Source organism: Mustela putorius, unplaced genomic scaffold, assembly GCF_011764305.1.
Source record: "Mustela putorius furo isolate JIRA1106 unplaced genomic scaffold, ASM1176430v1.1 tig00003845_pilon_pilon_pilon, whole genome shotgun sequence".
NCBI lineage: Eukaryota > Metazoa > Chordata > Mammalia > Carnivora > Mustelidae > Mustela > Mustela putorius.
This window is the reverse complement of record NW_025421998.1, coordinates 17,613,234-17,639,536: the sequence shown is the minus strand read 5'-3', so window position 1 is coordinate 17,639,536 and position 26,303 is coordinate 17,613,234. Positions and strand designations below refer to the sequence as shown.

Sequence of the window (26,303 nt, the reverse complement as noted above, 5' to 3'; positions counted from 1 at the left end):
CAGATGCAAGAACGCCCCGAGCTCCCCTTTTCTATAAAAGCTTCCATGAGAGAGGTGCCTGTCCTCCCTCCATCAGGAAGAAAAGTACATTCTTATCCCCGGAGACTTGGGATTACCACCAAAATGGATCTGGACAAATACACAAAAATAACTCTTCTCTTTCCCTAGCTTCCCTCACCACTATATCTCTTAGTAACCTCTGCACAATGTACTGTCCCTAACCCAGACCCCTTCATCTTGCCTTTTCTTCCCAAGTGTATCATTTCCTTATCTAAAAGATCTGAAAGCTTTCTGTTCTGGTCACTTCTTTGGGTCCTCATTCTCCCCTTAACTGTGAAAATTTAATAAAACTTGAATGCTTTTCACCGTTAGTCTATCTTACGTCATTGTAATTCCAAGGCCCAGCTGGAGACACTCAGAGGGCAGAGAATGTTTTTCCTTCCCTACACAGGAATCTAAACATAATTTTCATGAAGAAAGTGCTAGAGGCAGCGTGGGGTTGGGCAAGGAACATGGGGCTAGGGGGTGGGGGTGGGGGTCCTGATTCCACCCCAGGGCAAACCAATCAGCCCCCCTGGGGGTCAGGATTCTCATCTGGGCAAAGAAAAGTTAGAGCTGGACTCTGCGGGATAAGGTTCCTTCTCCACCTAATCTGCTGTGTTTTTTTGAACCAGAAAGTTCCCCTACACCCATAAGGCTCCCTCCCGGGGACAATTCTGAATCTCCTGAACTCTAGACCTTTTCTGGTCAGCCTGCTGGGTGGCAGTTCTATAAAAAGTCTCACTGACACTTCCACCAGAGCCCATCACATGAGCATGAAGCAACATTTCTGTGCGGATCACCCAGCCACACCCCATGTAAGCGCATGACTAAAGCCACACACCCACCCCTCAGATGGCCAGTGGAGGAGGTCGGCGTCCTTGCAGTACCACAAAAAGGACACCTACCACAGCACCCAGGCAGTCAGAAATGACAAGACCCAAAACTCGGACCAGGGAGAGACATGTGGTAAAAGTTGATTCTAGCAAAGCGGATTATTTTATGAGAGGCCTTCTAATTGGAAGGAACAGAAAACCACTCTAACTTGAGAACAAAGTGGGATTTATTTTAAGGATATAAATCTGTCTCATAAAACCTTGGATCAAGAAGTACATCCAAGCTTCCCCAAAAAAAAAAAAAAAAAGGAACTAAAAAGCATCAAAAAGACTTTACCATCTCTCTCGCTCCCTCCCTCGTCCTTACCTTTTCTCCTCTGTGTGCTTGTGCCTTCCTCTCTCCCTGCGGAGCCCCTCTCCTCCCCTTGGTTGAGCAGGTCGTGAAGCACGGCCACATCTCAGCCCTCCTCTGGTTGGAACATCTAATTTAAACCTCCAGCATCTTTATGTTCCAATTAAACTACACTGAAGGTTATGATTGGCTCAGCTTGTCCACCAATCAGTTACGATCAGGGAGGCGGGGCCATGTGGTGGAAACATGGTTGCCAGGACCTACCCCCCACTACCCTGGAAACCTGGGCAAGGTAGTACACCAAATTCCTGAAGATCTTCGGCCACGAAAGAGGATATGTAGGTGTAGAAACACTTCGGCCAAGTTTTCTGTAATTTTTTTCCTTACTTAAATATTTCTTTGCATATTAGACAATATACAGAAAGACATCCTATTGTCTACATAGTCTAATGTACAGAGGATCTAACTGCGAAGACACAGCTGCTGAATCCGAACATGACTATCATTTCTTAGTACCCATCATACTAACAGAGAAGAAAAGCAATTCAAGCAACTGGAGTTAATCTTCCCTATCTTTCACCCCAGAGATGAACCCAGGTCACTTAATTCTCCCCAGCTGAGTATGCAGCTGACATTTTAGTGAAGGAAGCATAAAAATGATTTCTGGCTATGTAGGTGTGTTTCATGCAAACACTCTTCAGCAGCTCCTGACTTCAAACGAGAACTCCAAGCACTAGCAGGCACGTTTAGTGCTTAATACGTTTAAGAAAAAAGAACAGGAGTTATATGGTTTCCCTGGAAACCTCTTTCTGAAGAAACTCACACAAGCACCTTCTCCACAAGCAGGATTCTTCCCCACCGGGGCAGTTCACTAAAGGGTCAAGGCCAAGGCTCTGCTGGCTGGAGCTGCAGGAGCAATGGCTGACCTTGTTTTACTTAGAGTTACTTAGTATCAAGTCTCTCTTCACTACCTGCTTTTAGGAGAAAAGCCCCAGTGGCTTTTGGCATCTTTAAAAACATTTCCAAGTCCTGGCTGATCCAAGGGAAGTGGAGGAAGTCCTATCATGTTTATCAGAATGGGTGATGGGGATTTGTCAGGGAGTCAGAGGAGATAGCTCATCAATTACTGTAAGGGATTTGAATCTGAATTCCCAATGCAGGCATGTTCAGATTCTAATAGAAATGACCTGGGGAAGAGCAGTGGAGATCGGTATCAGGTTCAAGGCCTTTTTCAATAGATTTGGTCTTTTAGAGTTTGGGGGAGAGGTTACCCCAAAAAAAGAACTATCAGATTTGTAAAATGTTCTGGAAATTATTGATACCTTGATTCCCAAAGTGCCATGGGAGCCAGGTTGAGAATGATTCCTACCTAGCTTAAAGGAATATTATGAGCCACCAGCTTATATAAGTAACCCCTTCTTCCACTGCACATTTCACAATCCTCCTGTTTCCTCCCCCTCCCATCTCCATAACAACCAGGGTTGTTATCAGAAAGAAATCAGCCTGCTTCTTTGACTTTTGTCTCTAATTTAGGATGCTTAACTTGGGAGGTCTACTTTATTTCTTTCTTGGGAACTCTCCACATTTTAAGGCATCAGGTCAATATCTTGGTTTCAACATCCTCCCCCACACCCAGCATCAATTGAGAAGATGCAAATCCAGCAAATCACACTGGGAAAGGGGATATCATTGTAAGATATGGAAGAGACTGCGTGATTCCTTTTAATAGATTAGGACAGGCAAGACAATTTTAATATTGACTAGCCTTGTATAGGCAAGGAAAAGCAATGTTAGCCAGAACAACACTCACTCCAGATTCCCGTACTAAGCAAAGCCTCCAAATTTCCTGGATCTCTCTTAAAATATTATATTTATCTTAATGAAATATGTAAGGCACATTTTGGATTCTTGTAATATTTTGTCTTCACCAAACATGTCAATTGACTTGAGAATATTTTGAAGTGATACAAATCTGGATGGATATAGAAACTGCAGAAGAGAATAAAAGATTTTGAGACCTCTAACTAGACTTAATCAAATGAATAATATTGTGATAATTAGAATTGCTAGAATCCAAAATACTCAAATTAAAAGAAAATCCTCTCATGGACTTTCCCCAGACAGCCGCAGAATGTACCATGGACACTTGCAAATCTAATATGCAAGAGTTCAGGTACTGAAAGGTAACTCCAAAGGTCATTTTTTGTAGGAAGCCAACTTTGAACCCAAGCTTTGAGGCTCATGTGAGGAGTTGAGGCACTTAGCTAACGAGTGAGTCTTTCTGACCCATCTTATTCATATCTCCACAATTCTTCAGGGTGTATATAAAAGTATTCACAAATGCAATGTCAATGCCAGTTGTTTATTGCTTTGCCTGTTTAGTAGTTATTGATGCTATGCTTTTGTAGTTGGAAAATCCCTTTATTCCCTACTGCACAAAAAATTAGCGTGTGTTAGTCATTGGAAATTCTGTAGCAGGCAAATACATGTAAAATCTCTGTTCTCATGGACTTACACTGTGCAGGACAGACAGACAATAAACAAATGAGATAATTACAGATTTTCAATGGTGTGATTAAGGCAATAAACTTGGTAATGTATTACCAAGTAAAGGCAGAAGGACTACCTTCTACATAGATGGGTAGGAAGAACCTTCTGAGGAGTTGACATCTGAGTCAAAATTAGAAGGAAGAGAGAATTGGGATGCCAGTACTTAGTTATTAGCTGTTGCTGGAGAAAATTAAGTCCAAATAGAAATAAACAATGCTATTTACCTGTTCCAGGAGATACTTAAGAATCAAAAGGCCTCGATGGGATGGATATGATAATTTAAATGCCTTTGAATTATGCATCTGCTTTTCTATGAGTTATTTCAGTCCTCAGGATGAAACAGAGCCACTGCTTGGCTATAATGTGTTATTCATTAGCATAATCTATTTAGAATGAACCGTATTTCTTGTGGATATTTTCTGTTACCAGCGTTAAGTGTTACCTTAGAATACAAGTGAATCAATCGTACAAAATTCAATCACATTTCTATACACTTGCAAGAAACAATCTGAAAATGAAATAACGGAAAAAAACTCACTTACAATAACACATGAAAGAATAAAATGCCAAGGAATAAATTTAATAATGAAGTGCAAAACTTACACTCTGAAAACTACAAAACATTGTTGAAAAATGTTAAAGGAGATCTAAATAAACATAACAGATGCCTGGTGGCTCAGTCGGTTAAGTGTTTGCCTTCAGCTCAGGTTATAATTCCAGGGTCCTGGGATCAAGCCCCACCTCAGGCTCCCTGCTCATTGAGGAGCCTGCTTCACCCTTTGCCTGCCATTCCCCCTGCTTTTGCTCACACACACTCTCTCTCTCTTCTCTCTCTCTGACAAATAAATAAATAAATAAAATCTTTAATAAATAAACAAACATTGAAGCATGATATTGCTTAGATTAGAAGATGTTATTGTTAGATGGCAATACTCCCTAAACGGATCACAGAATCAACACAGTCTTCCCCAAAATCCCAGCTGGCTTTGTTGTAGAAATTGACAAACTGATCCTAGTATGGACATGCAAGGAACCCAGAATAAATAAAACAATTTCTAAAAGGAAGAACAAGGTTGGAGGACTCACATTTCCCAATTTCTAAACTGACTACATATCAATCAATGGACTAGAACTGAGAACCCAGTGTGGAAATGGACATAGGATCTAAACAGACATTTCCCCAAAGAAAATATTACTCAATAAGCTCATGAAAAGATGCTCAATATCATTAGCCTAAATCAAACCCACAATGAAATACCACTTCCTACCCACTAGGATGGTAATAATCAAAAAGAGATTAAAGAGGCTGGAAAGAAGGTAGAGAAATTGGAACCCTCATACACAGCTGGTGGGAATGGAAAATGGCAAAGCTGCTTTGGAAAACAGTCTGGTGCTTCTTCAAAAGTTACCATATGACCCAGCAATTCAACGCTTAGGTGAGAGAAATGAAAACCTACATCCACATAAAAACTAGTATAAAGTGTTCTTGGCAGCATTATTTGTAATGGGCAAAGTTAGAAATCCCCCAAGACTCACCATTGATGAATGAATTACAATGTACAATGGAATGTTATTCAGCAACAAAAATAAAGAATGAAGTATTAATACATATTGATACTATGCTACCCCACAATGAATACTGCCAACAGTACCCTAAATCTATGTGAAAGAAGCCAGTCACAATACAATTATTTCATTTACATTAAATGTCCAAATCTGGCAAATCTATAGAGACAGAAAGTAGATTAGTGGTTAGCAAGGATGGAGGAGGAGTGGTTGGGGTGCAAAACAGGGAGTGACTATTCATGGTCGTGGAATTTCTTTTTGAGGTGATGAAAATGTACTAAAATTGATTGTGATGACAGTTATACAACTCTGTGACTATATTACAATTATACACTTTGAATGGGTGAATTGTATGGTATATGAATTATATCTCAATAAAACTTTTATGGTAAAAAGAGTAAAAAAAAAAAAAAAGCCGGAGACAATACCAGAAAGCATTGATGGTCCAGAAGATCAGAAGAGTCAACAGGAATTATTTATTTATTTATTTATTTATTTATTTGTTTGAGAGAGGGCATGGGCACAAGCAGGGAGAGGCAGAGGGCAGTCAAGCAGACTGCCCACCCAGCAGGGGCCCATCCCACGACCCTGAGATCATGACCTGAGCCGAAATCAAGAGTCAGATATTTTGCCAAGCGAGCCACCCAGAAGTCCCAACCAGAATTTCATAGGTCAACTTATCTACCTTATTTTTACATACAACCTCTGTGTAATAACACTAGATGAAAATCTGTTGTTTTTAGGCCCTCAAGTAAAGGAGCAACCATCAGGCACTTCAACAAACCATTCCAGTTGTGACAACAACTCCAGGAATCAACAAACAAGAGTCTTTTCTAAGACCAACCGCATGTCAGATTTTAGGCTAAGATTAATCTCCCTTGAGGAGAAAAGATTAATACAGTAATTACTGTGTTTCCTATTTTTCTGGGTGTGTCTAGTCTAGAAACAAGAGCCTGGTACTAATCTATTGTGCCTCTGCTCTACTGGTCTCATCAGGTTTGGTTCCTTCCTGCAAAAACTGAGTGCAAATCTCCCATCTTAATTTAGGGTAAGAGAGACACTGCACAAATGCATTACTTTCCCTGCTTTCATGTCCATCAATTTCATGGGCTACTATGTGATAACTGAGCGTATACACAAAAGGAAAATTATGACCCAATAACAATAGCATTGTTTTAAAAATAAATGATAAGATGCTGGTTACTATTTTATAGTTTTCCCAAACCAAAAAGTCCTTTTTCTTCTCCTAAGCGTGCTTTTAAGGGCCTCGGTTTAAGGTTCTTACCTTCTCTTTGCTTGATGCTTTAAGTATGTTAGCATCAGGAGGTTTTTAAATATACCACAACCTTATGAAAATCTGAAACCAGGGGCTGGAGAGTGTGTGGAAAAGAGCTACAAAGACAGCGACAAAGGGTTCTCCAAGTGAAGGTAAAAAGTAATGAGGTTTTTAATGTGGGGTTCTGCCAGTTTTTCTCTCTTCTACCCAACGTAGTTAGACAGTAACCTGCCCTTAGTTTATACTCTCTATAGATGGTCTCCGAAGCTGTCGTAGAGAGTTCTGGTTGAGCTATCCTCATCTCAAAAGTTCCATAATGGAATAATTGTATATTATTTTAATATATATTACTTTAATGCAGTAAGAGCTTTTCACACTGTGAGAACCTTTCGCCCCAGTTACACTGTGTTTACTATGTGCTCCTTTCAGAGTCCTCTGCTGAGAATATCCTAATTTTTCCAAGAGGGGAAATTTTTGTATTTAAATGAAAGTCCATTTCAGCACAGGGATTACTAAATACTGTACAAAGCACCATGGGGGTTCATAATGGAACGTAGACACAACTGTCAAGGATCTTAGAGTTTAATGAGTTGAGAAAAGGCACAAATAACTCAGATACAGAGGGGAGCAGGTCAAATGTCACACACCAGCATCGGTGTTTAGTTCCCGATTTCTGAAAGCTTTCCTCCTGTGTTTAGTTCAAAGAGCTCCTGAGAATTTGAGTAAAATGCAAGTAATAAACAATTATGTAAATATGAGGTCTTCTATTCACAGTTATATGTCTTTTTCCTCCAGTTTGATTTCCTGGTAAGAACAACACTCAAGGCTTCCAATGCTCTAGCATTTAGGTATCTCTTCATTGGGAGATTTACATCCTATAAAAGAAAGGACAATGATAAGGCTGAAAAGCAGAGGAAGCTTTCAAAAGTAAGCTGGAGAGACTCTGATGGAAAACTACTTAATTCTCTCGGATCTGAAAAAAGCCAGGTGTTTTTAGATTCCCTCAACAGGTGAACGTTCCTACAGACAGCTCTTACAGAAATACAAGTAACACTCTCAGCTTAAAATTCACCAGTGTTATGCATAAATATTGGAGACATTCACGGACAAATGCAAAATGCCCAGCTCCCTTTCCACACCGCAGGACTAATGGAGTGTTCTCTTAAAACAAACAAGGAGGTTTCTCCCTGGCGGAGTTACAGAAAAACGTTTCCTTTTAGGAGATGGGTAAGTGGGGGATGGGAGGCAAGATGTTTCTACAGACTCTTCGTCCTCTGGGTGTGAATGCCACCTATGTGCCCCACAGGTCCTGTCTGTTGTATTTTCTCACCTTCCTCTAATGCTTCAGCTACTTACCCCTAAGTAGCAAACCCATTATTCAGCCTGAAAGTTTAGTCTTTGATAGGCCAACCCGATAAAGCTTGCTGGTAAAGCCAAGCAAATCTAGTGAACCTCTTAAATATTTTTTAGTTGCCCTGGTCTGGCAAAAAAAAAAAAAAAAAAAAATCCCTGAACCCATATGAATTCATCTGTGTCCCTGATGGCAGATTGATTCTATCCTCAAGAAGTTTTGTTGAGGGGCGCCTGGGTGGCTCAGTGGGTGAAGACTCTGCCTTCAACTCAGGTCATGATCCCAGGGTCCTGGGATGGAGCCCCACATCGGGCTCTGCTGAGCAGGGAGCCTGCTTCCCCCCTCTCTCTGCCTGCCTCTCTGCCTACTACTTGTGATCTCCTTCTCTCTGTCAAATAAATAAGTAAAATTTAAAAAAAAAAAAAAAAAGGAAGAAGTTTTGTTGACATTTGTTTGCTCCTACTCCAAACCCCAAAGTAGACATGGGTTTCTTGTCCAGGAGCAAATATCAGAAGAACCTGCGAAAGCACACACACAGATATCACTGAGAGGATGTACCAAATAGAACAGCCTTGGTGCCTGTCCCACCCACAGTGCCACCGAGGGAACTCTCTGCTTTGTTCTAAAGGACGGTGACTTCACGGGGCTAGAGCTGAATCTGAGCCAATCCGTAGCTTGGTTAGTGACCTAAGGTGAGTCCTGGTATAGAAAATTAATGAGTCTTTCTCTTGGAAATTTAAACTAAGAAATATTGAGAGGATAAGAGAATAAGCACCCCACTCTCTCAGTTTCTCTTGTCTGTAATGGGAACTGTAATAAAAGCATTTACAACATAGGGTGCCTGGGTGGCTCAGTGGGTTAAAGCCTCTGCTTTTGGCTCAGGTCATGATCCCAGGGTCCTGGGATGGAGCCGCACATCAGGCTCTACTCAGCAGGGAGCTTGCTTCCTCCTCTCTCTCTGCCTGCCTCTCTGCCTACTTGTGATCTCTGTCTGTCAAATAAATTATATATAAATAAATAAATAAATAAATTTTAAAAAGCATTTACAACATAATGGAAACTAATCAGTTCTATGAAAGCACTTAGAACAAGATCTGGAATAATAATAAACAAGCCATAAATGCATCGCCGCCATCATCATCTTCATTTTGAGTAGTTGTCTTTTGTTCAAAAACCTTCTATGAGACTGCACACATAGTAATACACATGTAATAAGCTACAAAATGAAAGTAATGAGTACTTTTTGTTCTTATATTACATACTTCTGTGCTATTAAAGTATTTTTAGAATGTATATATAATTTTTATGATTTTAAAAACTCATAGAAATTAATTTCAGATCATGACCTGAGCTGAAGGCAAATGCTCAACTCCCTAAGCCACCCAGGTGCCCTGAAATTAATTCCTTTAAAAAAAAAAAAATCCTGGGGCGCTTGGGTGGCTCAGTGGGTTAAAGCCTCTGCCTTCGGCTCAGGTCATGATCTCAGGGTCCTAGGATCGAGCCCTGCATCGGGCTCTCTGCTCAGCAGGGAGCCTGCTTCCCCTTCTCTCTCTGCCTGCCTCTCTGCCTACTTGCGATCTCTGTCCGTCAAATAAATAAATAAAATCTTTAAAAAAAAAAAAAATCTGAGCTCCTGGATGGCTCAGTTGGTTAAGCAACTGCCTCTGGGTCAGATCATGATCCAGGATGGATTCCTGCATCTGGCTCCCTGCTCAGCAGGGAATCTGCTTTTCCCTTTGACCCTCCCACCTCTCATGCTCTCTCTCTCTCTCAAATAAATAAATAAAATCTTAAAAAAAAAAAATATCCAGCCAAATCCCTGTGGCCAAAAATAAAGCTCAAACTCCTTAGCACACCAAAGGCTGCCATGATTTATTTCTTTTTCTGGTTAAGATTGTATTTATTTATTAGAGAGAGAGAATGGGTGCATGTGAGCATGAATGGGGGACAGCAGGGAGGCCTGGAGGGAGAGGGAGAAGCAGTTTCACCGCTAAGCAGGTTGCCCAATGCAAGGCTCGATCCCAGCACCCCGGGATCATGACCTGAGCTGAAGGCAAACGCTTACCCAATGAGCCCGACCATGGTTTATTTCTAAATCATCTCCTCTTTTCTTTTCAGCCTCATCTCCTATAGTCAGAATTGCCTTGTCTTCCCTTTTTTGCCCCCCTCGGCCCCTCATTGGTAATTCATCTGTCTGCCCTTAGATCTACTCCCTGCCCTCCTCCCTTTGCTCTGAAAGCCATGTGAGCCGCCACGTGACCATGTCATAGTCTGAGCAATAGGACCTATTTATTAGATGAATGAATAAACAAATGACAATGACCTTTGCTTCGGTCATGGAAGGCAGAGGGAAGAATGAAAACCATTGGTTGAATGATACCAATTCTGTCTCTTTCCACACTCATCTAACTTTCTCTCCCTCTAGCTTGGAAAGCTTTGGCTTCACGGTCCTTTCTCAGATTCTTGGACCCACTAAGATCTTTCCAAACGGAAGCTCCTTCTCATCTTTAGATCTCGGCTACAATGTTTCCCATTTTTCTCTCCTCTTGTTTCCTTCATCATGTTCATTAAAATTTGTAGTCATCTATTTGATTCCCTCTTTAGACTATGAGGTCCATTAGGGTCTGGGCCATGTATCCCTAAAATCTTTGTCTGCATATATCAGGTACTCACTGAAAAACAAAGTTTACAAATTGTTGCTGAATGAGTCACAGATAAACTTGGCTTCATAGTTTTGATCGTGGTCTTCTGGGTTGCCCAATAGTTATGGGGGTCAAGCCAGAAAATAGAAAACTCCCTGACAGTGATACTAGGAGATTCCTACTTCTCACAGTTGTATTCAGACTGGAAAGTTTCCCCTCCCACTACTCTCTTTGCACAGATGAGACCCTGTTCATCAAATACCACTGCTTAGGGAGAGTTCTATGCTGTGGCTAGGATGGGGTGGTTCTGTCAACCAATGGCTGAAATGAGTTACAGAAGATGATCCTAGAGAAGACCCTCTTTCACACAATCTGATTGCTGAAGGCAATTTCAAATTAATTTTGTTAATTTCAAATAATGAGGCTTTTAATTGTATGTGGGAGACACGGCATTAGTAGCAATTCAACTCCCATTCTTTTAAGGAGCTAAAGATTTAGCTTCTCCTCAGCCTTTTGGCTAAGATGGGGTATAAAGAATTAGCTTCTGAGGCCATACATTCCATTATCAGGTTTTTCCAAGAAATGAGAAAAACACTGAATTTTTTGAAGCTTAAGCCTCTATTCTGAATCTGTTTTTCATTCCCACTTAAGTTGCCTTGTTAAAAAAAAAAAAATCAGAAGTTGACTAATTTCACCAATTACCAGTACAGTCTTCTCCAGAGCTAATAGCACCATCCTTCTTCCCCAGGTTACATGGGCCATTTGACAATATTTTTGAATATCCAAGGCACACACTCAATACTTAACGAATCTTTAAGGAAGTACTGCTGTTTGCCATTTTTTTTAAAGATTTTATTCATTTATTTATTTGACAGAGAGAAATCACAAGTAGATGGAGAGGCAGGCAGAGAGAGAGGGAAGCAGGCTCCCCGCTGAGCAGAGAGCCCGATGCGGGACTCGATCCCAGGACCCTGGGATCATGACCTAAGCCGAAGGCAGCGGCTCAACCCACTGAGCAACCCAGGCGCCCCTGCCGTTTTGTTTTTATAAAGAAAACTGACACACAATGACATTTTCACGATTTGGTAAATCACTTTTGTAAACTCTTTCCTGGGTAATTAGAATTGCCAGTAAAATCCCAAGTTCTTTGTTTTATTTTTTAAATGAGTTCACTTTTGCATTCAGGTGCCTTGTAATACCTCCTTTCTCTTCCTTTTGGTAATACAAGGCGTCACCTTCTCGCTCTAGTTCCAAGATGGTGCTTCTTAAAAGCAGTGCAAGCCAAAGTTGGAGTCCTGTGTGTCTTGCCCCAACACGCAGGTGCATTTGCAGAAACCAACCCCCAGGGGTCAGAATTCACAAACGAGAAGTGGCCTCAGGCTTCCTTATTAGCTCAAGAGCCTTCAGCTCTAGCCCTCTGTGGAGACTAACCTCTTATATGTCACGAGAGAAGTGGGGTTTTCCCCAGAGGATATTTGACTTCTCTTCACTTGGTGATAAAAGATCCAGATGACAAAGAATAAGACATGTCAAACCATTGTGGGTAGCTAACGAACCTTTTGTATATTGCACAAAAATGTCCCTGACTTGACCATTTGGTAACTATTTTAGTCTTTCCTAATCATTAAGCAACGAAGAACATTCTTTGCTGATGTGCCAACTTGGACTAGATAGACCCTACGTTCACACTGACAGAATTCTTACTCCTCGTTAAGGGACCACTAAGTGTATCTTCTTAGAGAAAAAACATGCTCTTAATACATTTTTTAAAATTATAATTGAGAGGACCCGAGGTGGCTCAGTGAGTTAAGCCTCCAACTCTTGGTTTTGGCTCAGGTCATGATCTCAGGGTTATGAGATGGGGAGCCCCATGTCAGGCTCTGTGCTCAGCACAGAGTCCGCTTGAGAATCTCTCTCCCTCTTCCCTCCCGCCCCCACTTCCACTCTCTCTCTCTCTAATAAAATAAATAAATAAAATCTTTAAAATAAATAAAATTATAACTGATAAAAACTTCAGAAAATCATCCTCACAGAAGTACATTTCTATGTGATGTCAGCCAACAGAGCATGGCAAATGCAAACAGGTGAGAAGTGCTTAAGGTTTGAAACATTCATGGTATCAATACTTCCAGGTAACACTTACTACCTCTCGGTGGGTATTCCTGCTAGAGAGAGAGCTTCTTCTCTAGCTTAGAGTGGGAAATGACTCCTTTGGGAAGAAACACAAATCCCAGAGTTTCCCACATCCCAGGTGACTTTTGCCCATGGAAGGCCAAAGAGTGGGAGGGGCACCATGGGGGGGACGGTAGTGACCACCGGGCCTGAGGAACCAGTGTGAACCCAGGCTCCCTTCCGCTTCTAAGAATCCACCAACCTCACTGGACAGCATCAGCATGCCAGACCCCTCTGGTCACCTCTCCCCTTTCTGTTCCTCTCCTCAGATCCAATTTCCCACCATTCTCCTCGTTCATAGCTCTTACTGCTAACCTGTCATGCCCTAGTTGATGGTAAAATAAAATAAAATAAAACCACGCCTTCATTGTTCTAAGCCTAGTTAGAGAGGTTCCCTGCCTTCTCTATCATCTGTATGGTCTGCTATCCTGCACAGAGGGAAATTCTGATCTCCCAGGGATGACCCCTTTTCTGAACTCACCTGGATAAAAGCTGTTCTGTATTTTCAAGCTCAGCTTCTGGGCAGAATTCTCCCATTTGCACTTTCGGGTCATTAACACTTCCCTCAGGCCCTGTCATTCTCACCTCTGACCTCACTACCCCTTCACCTCAAACTCCAGCCTTGTGGCAAGGCTCCCTTCCAGAGAACTTCCATCTCCGTGCAAAAGACCATCCATAAAACACCTTGGTCTCATAGCACCTTGACCTTTCAAGACCACACCTGAAGTTTAATTGCTGCCTAGAATTACTCCATCTCTGACATCTTAGACTCAAATACCCATCCCCCTGACCGCATCCTATTCTTCCAATCACCACAACTTAGCTGCCACTCACCCAGACTGGCGCATCTAGTTCTGTATCCCACCTACTCTCTCCACCCTGTCAAACCCCTTTTGTGTTCCCGTCACTCTTTTCTGCCCCCCCCCCAGATTCCATGCTCAGCCCCTTCACTCTCTCACCCCTTGACCTACTTCTACTATCTCTAACGCCTCACCTGTGTGGGCTATTCACCTTCCCCCAGCTCTTCCTTCTTCAACTTTCAGGCTACCTACTCTTCCTGAGTGACCTCATCTACTCCCACAGTTTTAAGTACTATTTACAAGCTGATGCTTCCCAAATATCTACCTCCAGCCAGATAGTTTTCCTAAATTCAGGAGGAGGCGCATACCAGAAGGTCTATGGAATATTTCTACTAGCACTTGCATACTCACTTTGTCAAAAATGAGCTAATCATCCCTCCCCCACAGGTGGGGTGGAAAGAATGATCCTCATCTCAGTGAATGGTACATTGTGTACCTAGTCTCTCAAATTTAAAAGTCAAGTCATTCTGGACTTCCTTCTCTTCCTTCACCACAAGCGTTCTTTCGATCACAAATCAGTGACTGATTCTCAAGAGTCTGTGGAATTCACCCATTCCATAGCCTAAGGACCCTATTCATTTCCTACTTGAACTTGACATCGGGCTACTCTAGTTGCAAGCAATGGAATCTAGTTCTGGCTAATTTGTTATGAGAGATGTATATATATCAGAAAGATACTGGGTAGTTTCCAAAATGGAAGGAAAACTGACTAACTAGAACTTTGGAAGGCTAGGAACCAATGGCTTACAGAGGTAGAAAGCCCCCTAAGGTGTACCATTAGCTTATGTTTCTGTGTACCTTCTGCCTAATTACCCTTTTGTAACCCCTTCCACACCACCTTCATGCACTTGCTTTCCAAAACAGAAATCCCTCGTTCTTAAAATCCTTCACTGGCTAATCAGAGCTTTCAGAATAAAGTCCCCAAATCCTTAGCATTCATGAATTGGCTTCTCTTGGTCCCGACCATGCCTCTCCCCCTCTTTCCTACTCACACCAGATTCTGGGTCCTATGTCCTGCAGGGTCCAGACTCCATCACGTTCGGGTGCCCACTTCAGTAATGATGATCCTGGCAGAAACAGAACTCACCTGGGATGGTTCAAGTGAAGATTCTCGAAGGAAAGAACCACTTCCAAGTATCAGAAGGGTTGCATGAATCAAGAAAGGAAGATGGACCGCCTATAGACTAGCCATGGTGGGAAGCCGTGACCAAACGGGGCTGGAAAGACAAGGGCTATCCAAAAAAAAAAAAAAAGACAGAGCTATCAGAGCCCAGGGAGAGCTGAAGTCCCTGTGAGAGGATCAGCCCTTCGGAAGGGTCGCCTTGGGAGATGCAACTCCTACCCCGCGGTTAGGACGCCCGCCATATTCCCACGTGATCCTCTGCTACTCTGTAGAATGCGTATCACAACTCGTTTCATACACCAGTGCAGCGCTCCTTTACGTGGGGCTTCTACATTTTTGGAGGACAAAGACTTCTCGCTTCGGCAAGCCCCAACATACACAGGCCAGTACCCAGCACATAGAGTGCTCCACAGTATTTGCTGAATTAATGAGCAAATTCATTGATCCAACTAGCTTCACATCTTTTCCTCTTCTTAGAAAAGATTTTATTTATTTATTTATTTATTTGAGAGAGAGAAAGTGAGGAAGAGAAAGGACGTGAGTGGGGGAGGGGCAGAGGGAGAAGGAGAAGAACACTCCCACCCCCCAACCCCCTCCCCCCTCCTCTGTGCCCCCACCCTCTTCCCCCCTCAAACCGGCCATCCCAGCCCAGGGAACTGGAAGTGGGTCTCCATCCGGGAACTCTAGGATCATGACCTGAGCCAAAGGCAGACGCTTAACCAACTGAGCCACCCAGAAGCCCCAGTTACACATTTTTCAAAGTGGAATCTGAAGGCAGCGGGTTTACAGGTAAAGGAGGGTAAGTGAGAATTGCAGGCAGAGTTTGGCAATAAGCTTCTGGAGATGGGAAAGGTACCACTCGCCCTGTTAGGCTCCTTCTGTCTCCAGGATTGGGTCTCCCAAAAAAGTGTTTCATGATATTCGATTAATATGAAAATAACCATTTGCGGAGTCTGACTTTCAATGAAAATCATGAACAAGAACTCTACACTCACCTAGTGCAGAAGGTGAGGGATAGCATCTGTCTTCTCTGAGGAGAGAAATGAGGGGTCCATGGGTATCAATGAGATTCTCAAAAATAGGAGGACAAGCACAGCCAAGAGAGGAAAGATTAAGCTTAACTAAAAGTGAAGGGATCTCTCTTGTTCCATAAAGCTGGTATGTGGAAATGACAGTGAGGTGTCCAGAAAGAAACAGAAATAAGTTGGCTCTCTGAAGGTAAATATAAACCAACACTTAATAGAAGAGATTGGAGATAAAGTTGCTACCTCTTGGGCCTGCAATTAGTTCACCTTAAGAAATGTGTAACTTTGGAGCTGGGATCAGGTGTGTCAGCAGCCAATGTCTGGAGCACAGGTAGGGCTGAGCTCGGGGAGCCCTCAGTTCTGAGAACCTGAGAACCCAAGGTCCTTGGACCAAAGTGAATTTGCTAAGGTGTCATGGATGGTAGAAGCCAGACTGATCTCTCCTAGAACCATCTGCTATGGGCTAAATTGTGAGACCCCCAAAATTCATTATGTTGAATATCTAAATCTAGCATATATTTCTGACTATATCTGGAAAACAAATCCTTTTTTTTTTTTTTTTAATTTATTTATTTGACAGAGAGAGAGACAGAGATTGAGCACAAGCAGGGGGAGTAGCAGAGTGAGAGGGAAAAGCAGACTCTCCCCTGAGCAGGAAGCCCGAGCTGGAGCTCAATCCCAGGACCCCAGGATCATGACCCAAACTGAAGGCAGATGCTTAGCCAACTGAGCCACCCAGGCGCCCCTGGAAACAAAATCTTTAGGAGCTAATTAAGGTTAAATGAGGTCATGATGGGCTCTTATCTGATAGAACTGTAGCCTGACAAGAAGAGGAAAAGGGAGAGAGATCTCTCGCATGAGACACAGGGAGAGGCCACAGAGAGAAGGCAGCTGTCTGTAAGACAGGAAGAGAGCTTCTGCCAGGAAGCAGATCAGCTGGCAAACCTTGAACTTGGACTTCCCAGCCTCCAGAACTGTAGAAATAGATTCCTCTTATTTAAAGCACCCAATCTGTGGCATTTTGTTATGGTAGCCCAAGCAGACAGACAACACCGGATATCAACTTGGGCTCTATATTTGAACTTTTCTATACTCTGAAACAAAGGGTTTTGGTCGTTTAAGGCCAAAACTTGAAGCCAGGGGACCCTCCATGAACCACCTTCTGTGATCCTCTGTAAAATGGGAATGCCAATCCCTGTTCTGCCAGCCTCACATCACTGCTGTGATAACCAATTACACGAGAACACTCTGGAAAACCAGGCCTGCCAGGACGTGCAAGCATCCGAGGATCAGCCCTGCCCACCTCCCCGCCCAGAAGGGAGCCGCATGCACGCACAACAGGAATATTGGCTCATAGATTTCTTTCTGAAGCAGAACAAAAGGTTATCCTAATTCCCACTTGGAATAATTAAACGAGGAAGCATTCAGAAGCAGCAGGAAAATTTCAGGCAGCTAATGCAGGGCAAGTCTCAAGTCAATGCAGGAGCCAAACTTGGAACGACTGAGACAGGGGAAGGAAGAGTAAAACAAATGTGCAGCTTAGAGAAGAGGAAAGAGCCAAAAAGCTAAGAGAACTCTGGCTTCTCTTCCCCAGGCAACAGTCTGTCCCACAGCAAACGACTGTTCCAAGGGGAAGAGAGGGGTTTTCGGAGGCTGGGATCTTGGGCGGCGGTGGGGGCTGCCGGGGGTGGGCGGGGAGGGGCGGGAAACCGGGCGTTTGAGGTGGAAGACAAATCGCTCACACCGAGTATGAGTAAAAGTGAACGCAGCAACGAGAGGAAGGCTAACGGCCTGAATGCGGGCTAAAGTAAATCTTGTCAAACAGGATGAAACGCCTAGCGCCGAGGCAGGAGCTCAAGTTCACACGTGGCCAAAGCCCGGGTCCCTCGCCGCAGTCCCTCGCTCGCTCGCGTCGTGCGCCTGCGCGGAGGGGACGGCGGGCCTGGCGACCGGCCGACTGGGGCGCTGGGGAAGGTGAGGCCAGGAGGGGCACAGGTCAGGGCGCGGGAGGCTCCCGGGAGGCCAGGGAGCGCGGTGGGGGGAGCGAAGGGGAAAGTGAAAGTCCGTACACGCGTGCCCCTCCCCCCCCCACCCCTCACCAGCCGGACTCTCCGACACTTCGCTGCAGCTCTGGGGACCCCGGGCTCCTCCTCCGTAAAACGGGGCTGACGGAACTGGCTCAGCTTGCCCTCCGGAGTTGTTGGGAGGATCGGAAGAGTTCCAAGAGAAAATTTCCTAAACGGAAATGAATCCTACACCTGAATGGTATTCAGTACAGGTATTTCCGCGGAGCCCAGGTACCCCCCCTCCCCCAATGGAAGCACACTGAGGGTCGCTCAGAGCTCCTTCCCCTGGGGCCTCTTCCTTGTCTGCTCTCAGGAGCACCTGGCCCCCTTCCTGGTGACCTTGGTTGGGCCCAGGCTCCCTGGTGGCCACGGTGGTGGCAGGAACGCCACCACAGGGTGCCCTTTTCTCTCCTTCCTCTCTAGTCTTAGAGCCCTGCCCTATAACCGCAAAATACAGAGCCTCTAGACTCCTGCTCCCCCACATACTTCCTCCTGCTCCAGTTCCTCCTCTCCCTGCTTTCCCAAAAAGGGCAGTGCTCATGGAAGCCCAACGGGTTGCAGGGGACGAGCTCCATCGCCCCCATCCTTGAGTGCGACAGAATGGTGCCCCTGTCTCCTGCCAGTGCTTGCCTTTGCCAGGACGCAGCAAGGAGAGTACTGGGGATGGTCCTGTGATGCTCTAGAGAAGTGCCTCCCACCCACAGGGAACTTTCACGGCCCTCTGGGAGATTCCTGAGGGGCACAGAGGTAGCTAGGGGGTTCTGTAGGGTCGCGGAGGGGGCTGTAGCTGGCTGCCATATCCTCCCCACCCGCTCCACTTGCAGCACCCCTGCCACCACATTGCCACCTGGCCCTACCCTGGGAAGACTCTCCCCAGTCCCTGGCCTCCTGTGGGCCCCAGTGGTCTTGAGACCTGCCCATCAGTGTGGGGATGCACACCCAGCTTGCTCCAGGTGTGGCTGCCTGCCCGTGACCGCAGCAAAGCCAAGTGGACAGTAGGAAGGACAGAGTGAAAATCAAGTCTCCAGTGAACGCCCACAGGGGCAGAGGTCTCCCTACTCCTAGAGTTGGCTGTGCCCCAGATGAACCAGAGACTTCGTCTTGCCTGCTCTCCCAGGGCAGCCTCCAGGAAGGTGAGGTGAGAGGTGACTCCAGGTAAGCACTCAACCTCGTGCACATTGGAATCACCTGGAGACCTTGTTAGAAACACTGACGGCCCCATGCCCTTGAGCAATTGATTTGGATGTGGCTGAGCAAGGGGCCTTGGAATGTGTGGCTTTGTACACTTCCCTGCCTGCTTAGAATGACCTAGAACTGCCATTCTAGGTTCTCAAACAAGGGAGACGAGAAGAAGGGGGCATCACTGAACGGGGGTACCCCAAATTCGAGCTAGTGTCCCATCACTCCTTTTCTTTACCCTCCTCAGACCATCTGTTCCCCTTCTTGAATTTCTGGGTCCTGCTCGGGGTACCTCTAAAAATGGCATAAGAGAGGAGTGCTGGGCTGGTCAAGGCTCTAACTTTGTACAAACCCACTGCCCTGCCCGTAGTCTCGGTGCCCCAAGAAGAATATACCTTCCCCACCCCCACTGTGTCTTCAGCTCAGATTAGAACCGCAGAGCCTGCAGCTTGCTCAGGGCCACTCTAAAGATACCCCTTCTGTTCCAAAAGGTCCCTCACTGATGGAGAGGAGTGGCAAGAAGAGTCGGCTGGCCGGGCCAGAGAACTGAGGCTGTGATATGACGACTTGTTTGTGCCGAGATGCCAACTACAACTCAGCACTTCTAGCTGGAGACTGAGGTACTCAGGGTTCGTTATAGACATTAGCTTTCCTTTCAGGCACGTATTTATCTAACAGGCTCTCTGAGCCAAGCTTCTGTCCGATGCCCCCCCCCCCGTCCCCCACCCCTGGCTTCCTGCCTCCCGAGGCTCAGGCAAGTAGCTCCTTTATCTAGCACGATAGTCAGAAGCGCCCCCAGAAGATAGGATACCGCTTCATTGGAACTCTTACCACCCCAGAGAGTCCCACGCCCAAATCACACAGCAGGAGCAAGGACTAGAAATGGTCTTCCTGCATGGAGGGGCAGGGCAAGGTACTTAATGCAGGAATATGCAGAGTTCTCTCCCAGTGTGTATCATACAAAGGGAGAGGGTAGATGCTTTTAGAGCTGTTTCAATAGTCTTGGCAACAATCTGGGAGATAATGATTCTGATCTGTTTTATAGCTCAGTAGAAGCCCAAGAAGGACATATATCCAGGACGTAGGAGTCAGTAAATGCAAAAGCATTTGGATGCAGGCTTCAGGCTTGGGGGCTGGGGCATGCTGACTTCTCATCAGTGGCAAACCTGTGCAGAAAAGTGGGTGCTACAGAGATCCCCTGGTGCCTGGTGCTGATTACACACAAGAGGGAGTGGGAAGTCCGGATCCATGCAAGAACGTGGATGGCCCTTGAAAGCATTGGGTTAAGCCAAGGCCACATAGTGTGTGATTCCATTTATACAAAAGGTCTGGGACAGGCAAATCCATTGACACAGAATGTAGATTTCTGGTTGTTGGGGCTGGGGCTGAGGCCAGGAGTGAGGGCTGAGTAAGTGTGAATGGCTATGGGTCTCTTTCTGGGTGAGAACGATGTTCCGGAACTAGATAGTGGTTATGGTTATACTAAAAACTACTGAATTGTATACTTTTTATGGTATGTCAAAAAGAGGGGGAAAAAAAAGAATCCAAGCATGAAGGTCTTCAAAATCTGGAAGCTTCCCAGGATTCCCTGGAGTTCCTAGAATAACTTTCACAAGGTCCCCCAATGAGTAAGGGGAAAAGACAAAATGTAAGTCAAAACCTGGAAGAGCCTGGTTCTCTTCCATCCAATGTCAAGTTCAGCTGGTCCCTTAACTCATCAGCAAGTCTTCTTCCATGCAGGCCTCTAGCTCCTGCCCTCCTGACATCTCACCTGGGTCTTCTGCAGGGGGAATCAGGGCTGGGGTTAACGCAAGATCAGACTAGAAGAGTATATTGGCATGCAGACTCAAGAAGCCCCATGGGTGGTTGGGAAGCTGGGCTGGAGTGGGGGTGGAGTGTACTGCCATTCTGGAGGGCTTAAGGAAATCTAGAGGACTGGAGAGAGAGGCAGGACAGGGCATGATCCGGGTACCTGGCACAGTGTGCCACCCACCCCTCCTGAGCCCCAGCTCATAAATGCTGTGACACTGGGTCCAGCCTCTCTGTGAATGGCAGGTGCCAGCAAACACCAGAACAATGTGCCTTAGGAACCCGAGCCCCGCCCTCGCCTCAGCCACCCTCCGGCCTCACGTGCCTGTGTAGCTTAGTCACCTCCAGAGGTCCAGCTGCCCAGACATTACCACTGCATTTGGTTCTGTATGTCCCTGATCTACCAGATACCCAGGCTCCTGCCACATAACATACTTCCCTGAGCATCCCGGGACACCTGCTCTGAACTCAGCACCTGTACCATAATATCAGAGTTCTTCAAAGCCTTTTTTTTTTAACCTCTTCATCTCAACCCACACCCGGCTCTTTGCTGAGAACATCACCTGAGAATATGACCTCCCTGCCATCCCCTTACCAAGAGGTCAGCTTTTCTCAGCCTAAATGCACTGCCCTAGCGGCGCCCTCATTTTTTAAAGATTTTGTTTATTTATTTGGTAGAGAGACCGTCAGAGAAGGAACACAAGCAGGGGGAGAGGAAGAGGGAGACACAAGCTTCCTGCTGAGCAGGGAGCCCAATGCAGGGCTTGATCCCAGGATGTTGGGACAATCCATGACTTGAATCAAAGGCAGATGCTTAACCACTGAGCCACCCAGGTGCCCCCCCCCCAGCACCCTGACTACGTTGCACTGTTTTCCTTCGGCCCCTTCTTTCTTTACTTTGAAGCACCTGTTATAACATGAATTATTATTTTGTCCTTTACCTGGTTGCAGACGTTCTCCTTCTAGAACATAAGCTCCACCCAGACAGGAATCAGGTCTGTCTCCTTCACTGCCATATCACTAGCACTTAACACGCACGACAGGCATGCCGTGGATGTCTGAGGAAGGGAGAACGAGACGAAGTGAGGGGACAGGACGCATCAAGGAGTTCTCCATATCAAGAGGGCCAGGCACAAGACCTGCTGAAGAGGTTCTGATGACGGAACCTTGGTGTGGAGGAAAGGGGAAGGGGGTCAGCCGGAAACAGGAACGGCTAGAGCCAATTCCAAGCATGCTGTCTCTCGCTTGCTTGATGAAGGGATTCATGGTGGCTAAGCAGCATCCACCCTGTGGACACAAGATGGCGGCCCGAGAGCCAACTCTTCCAGTCCAAAGGGTGATCACGTTTCCTTGATCTTCTAGAGAATTCCAGGCTAGTCCATGGAGTGATAACAGAGGCAGCAGCCTTTTCTCCACATTTAGAATGGCCAACTTGTCCTTACAGCCCTCCACTGAAGGCTTACCAGATGCTCCCAGTCTCAGTCTCACCGTAAGCATGTGACCTAGCGCTCACCCTTCCCATGTGACAGACGAGGAGCCTGTCACATGCGTGGGGAGCGGGGATTAGCATTTGGGCAACCTGGTTCCGAAGCTTACAGACTTAACCACTGCATTTTTACGGATTCCTTTCCCTGCTACTTTCTTCGTAAAAGAACTCCTGTAGTTCCATCAACAAGGATAATATCCTAGCTTTCTGTGCTCAGACCCAAACTGTGACTTGTTTATAAAGCCAGCCCTGTGGCCGGTGCAAGGGAGCTTCTAGCTTGCAACAGTGAGTAGAGATTCTTAAAAAAAAGAAAAAAAAGCTATTGTCGACAATTGCCTATATGTTACTTTATTTCTAATTATCGTCCCGTTGGAAACTTGTCCTTTTCTTCTCATTCTGTGAAAACGGGAAAAGCCACAGAGTGTCAGCAACACAGTGGTCACCTCCCCTGCGTGGCTGGGGCTTCTCATGAGCCACCTCCTGTAAGGAAAATGAAGTCGATGAGGATGAGGCCTTAGGAGAGAGTTTTCACATTGCGAACAGCTCCCGGTGCATCACTTACTTCTCCTTTCCAAAAATAGGACTTTTATTCAGATCTTAACTTTGTTCTCTTTCAAGGAGAAACTGCATTTGAATAAAAGCATAAGTACCACCCGTGGGGCTTTGCACATGACATTGAAGGTATTTCTGCACCAGGGGACTTTGGGGTTGGGGCGGGGGGAGCAGCCTCCTACAAATTGTACTTAGCATGTTCTGAATTTCAACTTGAGCCCCATGTGTGACTCTGGTCTCTACCTTAAGTGCTGGCTCTGTGGGAAGCTTTCTGGGGTGCACCAAGCTCTTCTCCAAGGCCGTTGGAAGCAGGTGTTTGGGGGGGAATTCTGTATCTATTTAGCAAACAGAATATGGTTAAAAGAAGCATCTAGAGCAACCCAGAAATGGAAGAGAAAAGGGGGCAGGGAGAGACTAAGGTAAAACATCTAAAACCTAGAAGCTGGAAAAACTGGTTGACGAAGAGGGTGTCATGGGACGTCTCCAAGGGGTGGGGACCTTGTGTCGGCAAGAACAGGAAATCAAAGGGACACCTACTTCCCCCTTCCTGAAGCTGAAGCCCACACTGACCCTTATGAGAAAGGCAGAAGGTGATTCCAACCTGATCTCTGAACTTGCAGGTAACCGCTCCCCCTGCCTGTTCTTGGAAGCCCCTCCAGGTGCTGCAGGAGAGCGGTTCCTCGTCTTCTCTCCAGATGTCACAGCAGGCAGGAGCTGGACGCCATTCTGAGGGGGCCCTGCTGTGGGATTATAATAAACCGAGCCCCCAAAGCAAGCCTTTTAAAGCCCAGGCCTATTCTACAGACCCTCTGCCACCTGACTAGAAGCCACATGTGGATTCCTTGTGGAGGAAATCCCCTGAAAGTCAACATTTCTCTTTAAAATCTTGATCCTCCATGAAGGGGAGACTGTCCTCAAATATCCAGAACAGTGTGGTCTGTGGTCTGCGGACCATCTGCATCTCAGTCAGCTGGGGTAACTTAAAAATTCCGGTCCTGGACCCTCTCTCAGACCTACTAAATCCACTTCCCCGGGGCGGGACCTGGATTTGCATTTTGCAGAGTTTTATGGAGTCTGGGACCTACTAGGGTCTGGGACTCACTAGATTTGAGAATTCAAGACTCAGTCTCTTTCTCAGACAAATTTGGCCCAGGTGAGATCCAAGCATTTTTAGACCCATATTTTTTTCTCCAGCTCCCTCCTTATTACGCTAACAACAAGGCGCCTGGGAAGTGGCAGATTCATTACGGAACAAAAGCTCTGTACCTAGAGCCCAGACTGCTGGCATCCAGTTCAGGAAAATGCCTTTGCCTTGCTAACAGTGCGATCTTTCGCTGTGTGATGGTAGTTTGCTCCGAACAAAAGGAGCAGAGAGACAGGGTGTGCAGGTGAATCTGAGCTGTGCTTGTGATCACCATGGAAACCGCAGCCATTATCACTACACAGGATCCCCGCCGGTCCATTTTCAAAGTCCCTGCCTCTGCTCGCTTCAGCCTGGAAATCCTGCCTTCTTGGGACGTGGCTCTGAGGGTCTATAAATGGGTATCCAAAGCAGAAGCAAATAGGCAATTGTGCATTTTCTACCGCTTCTGTTTTCTTACTAAGCGTCCTCTAAAAGCATCTCTGTGTAATCCAAACAGGATGGAAATTCTTCTCATCTCTTGGCGCCCGTCTCATCTTGCCTCTTGCTTGGAGGGGAACGGGAGGGGCTGTGTGGGGCTGCGATCATTCGTTTGCCTTCCTCCCTCCCCTCCTTAGTTCATGGGCCTGATAAATGCATCCACACCGGGATCTTAATTAGGTTGAAATTTCAAAACGTTGTTTATTTTGTGGAGAGCTTTTCAAAGGATGCCTATGAGGGAGACAACGCTGCATTTTTGTTCCAGGAGCCTAAATGTTAGTGTTGACTGGGCCGTGCCCGGTAAGCACTGTATCCTACATTATGAATCAAGCATTCTATCTTTGCCTAAAAATGGTAAAAATCACTGCAGCTAGAAGCATATGTGCTTATCACATAGGAAACAAGGCTCGGTGGCTGTGTCCTTTACCAAGGGGAACTTTCCACATTCCAAAGTCAGGAGGGCCTTCCCCCTTCCATGCTCAGAAACCCAAGTGCTCCCTGAGTATGTGAACCTCCTCAGGGACAGACTCGCAGCCCCTAAGCCCCCAAAACTGGAAGGCCAGCTTTTTCACTTGCAATGAGAAATACCTCCCAGGATCAGGAACTCGTAAATTACATAACCAGTCCTTTCTCCCCCAGTTGCCAACCTGCAGGGGAAGCCAAGGAATACAGTGGTCAGAATGCCATTTTGTTCATTTCTAATCAGAAAAAAAAAATTTTTTTTAAACCACTATATGTAATGGAATGCTCAAAGTCCTGGTAGCAGATCCATTTCCATAGGCAGCACGGTAGAGGAAGTCAGATAATAATCAGAGATTGCCTGAAGAGCAGGAAGTCAGAGAAGAGCCGTTCAGATAAATCCAGTGCTTAATGGCACCAGGCTAAGAGAGCCCGATGCTTCCACGGACATGATAGGACCCGCCCCGCCAATAGAAGGGGCGGGTATCTTTCCCCTGGACAACGCTTGCAAGAACCCAGCATTTGCCCCCTGGTGACTCAGTTTTCTACACTTCAACCTCCTGATGTTCACGTGATTTCTTTAGCTCTGATTAATGTCCGTTCAGCTACCCTCTTGCAGGCTTGGGGGGCGATCGTCTTTCAAATGGCTTTGAAGTCACGCTGACGTCGCGGCTGAACTCTGTGCCAACTACTATAGTTCAGTCTCTTGAGGGCAACCTCACTGGAGCTCCAGATAGGTCGGCAACATTTCTGAGTACAACGTTCTAGTTCTTCTGAGTTGCAAGGGACTCGAGCTTGCATTTGAGAAGCATCTTCCTCAGCATGAATTTGGTTCAGACAGTGAACAGGACTGAGCCACCTCTAAATGCTGTTGTAGGGCCATCAATGGTTGCTTTAGGGACACTCCCTTCCTTATTTCGCTGCTTTGCCTTCTCCCCTGGTCACCATCTATCCAACAGTTACCCATTTGGTTAATGCTTGTGGGGTGTTTTGTTTTATTTTGTTTTAGAGAGAGAGAGAGCACACAATTGGGCATGGGTGGGGAGGGGCAAAGGGAGAGGGAGAATCTCAAGCAGGCTTCATGCCCATTGTGGAGCTCAACTCGGGGCTTGATCTCATGACCTGAGCTGAAATCAAGAGTCAGATGCTTAACTGACTGAGCCACCCAGGTGCCCTGGTGAATGTGTGTATTAAACGGAAAGGGCTGGGGGCAGATGGGGTCATTGGGGGTGGGTAGGATAAAGCAGAGGGAGTGCAGATGGGGACAAAGATCCCCTGGGGCCCTTCTGAGGAGGCCCAGTAAAAAATTTTTTAAGTTCAATTTGTTCTATTAATTTTT

The 26,303-nt window shown here is 45.7% G+C and overlaps 2 long non-coding RNA genes across 6 annotated transcripts; one reads left to right on the top strand and one right to left on the bottom strand.

Moving 5' to 3' along the window:
- Positions 1 to 17,525: 17,525 nt before the first annotated feature.
- On the top strand, positions 17,526 to 21,935 carry LOC123394862. Of its 5 annotated transcripts, none has more exons than XR_006609586.1 (4): positions 17,526 to 17,766; positions 17,921 to 18,070; positions 19,529 to 19,657; positions 21,798 to 21,935. It is a non-coding gene; the product is annotated as an uncharacterized LOC123394862 (long non-coding RNA). The 5 variants fall into 5 exon arrangements; XR_006609588.1 differs by having other exon boundaries at positions 18,802 to 19,657; XR_006609587.1 differs by having other exon boundaries at positions 17,921 to 18,991.
- A 762-nt stretch (positions 21,936 to 22,697) lies between these two features.
- LOC123394863 lies at positions 22,698 to 25,999 on the bottom strand. The gene is made up of 3 exons (XR_006609589.1): positions 23,486 to 25,999; positions 23,128 to 23,219; positions 22,698 to 22,812 (listed from the first exon to the last, which is right to left on the bottom strand). It is a non-coding gene; the product is annotated as an uncharacterized LOC123394863 (long non-coding RNA).
- Between the last annotated feature and the right edge of the window lie 304 nt (positions 26,000 to 26,303).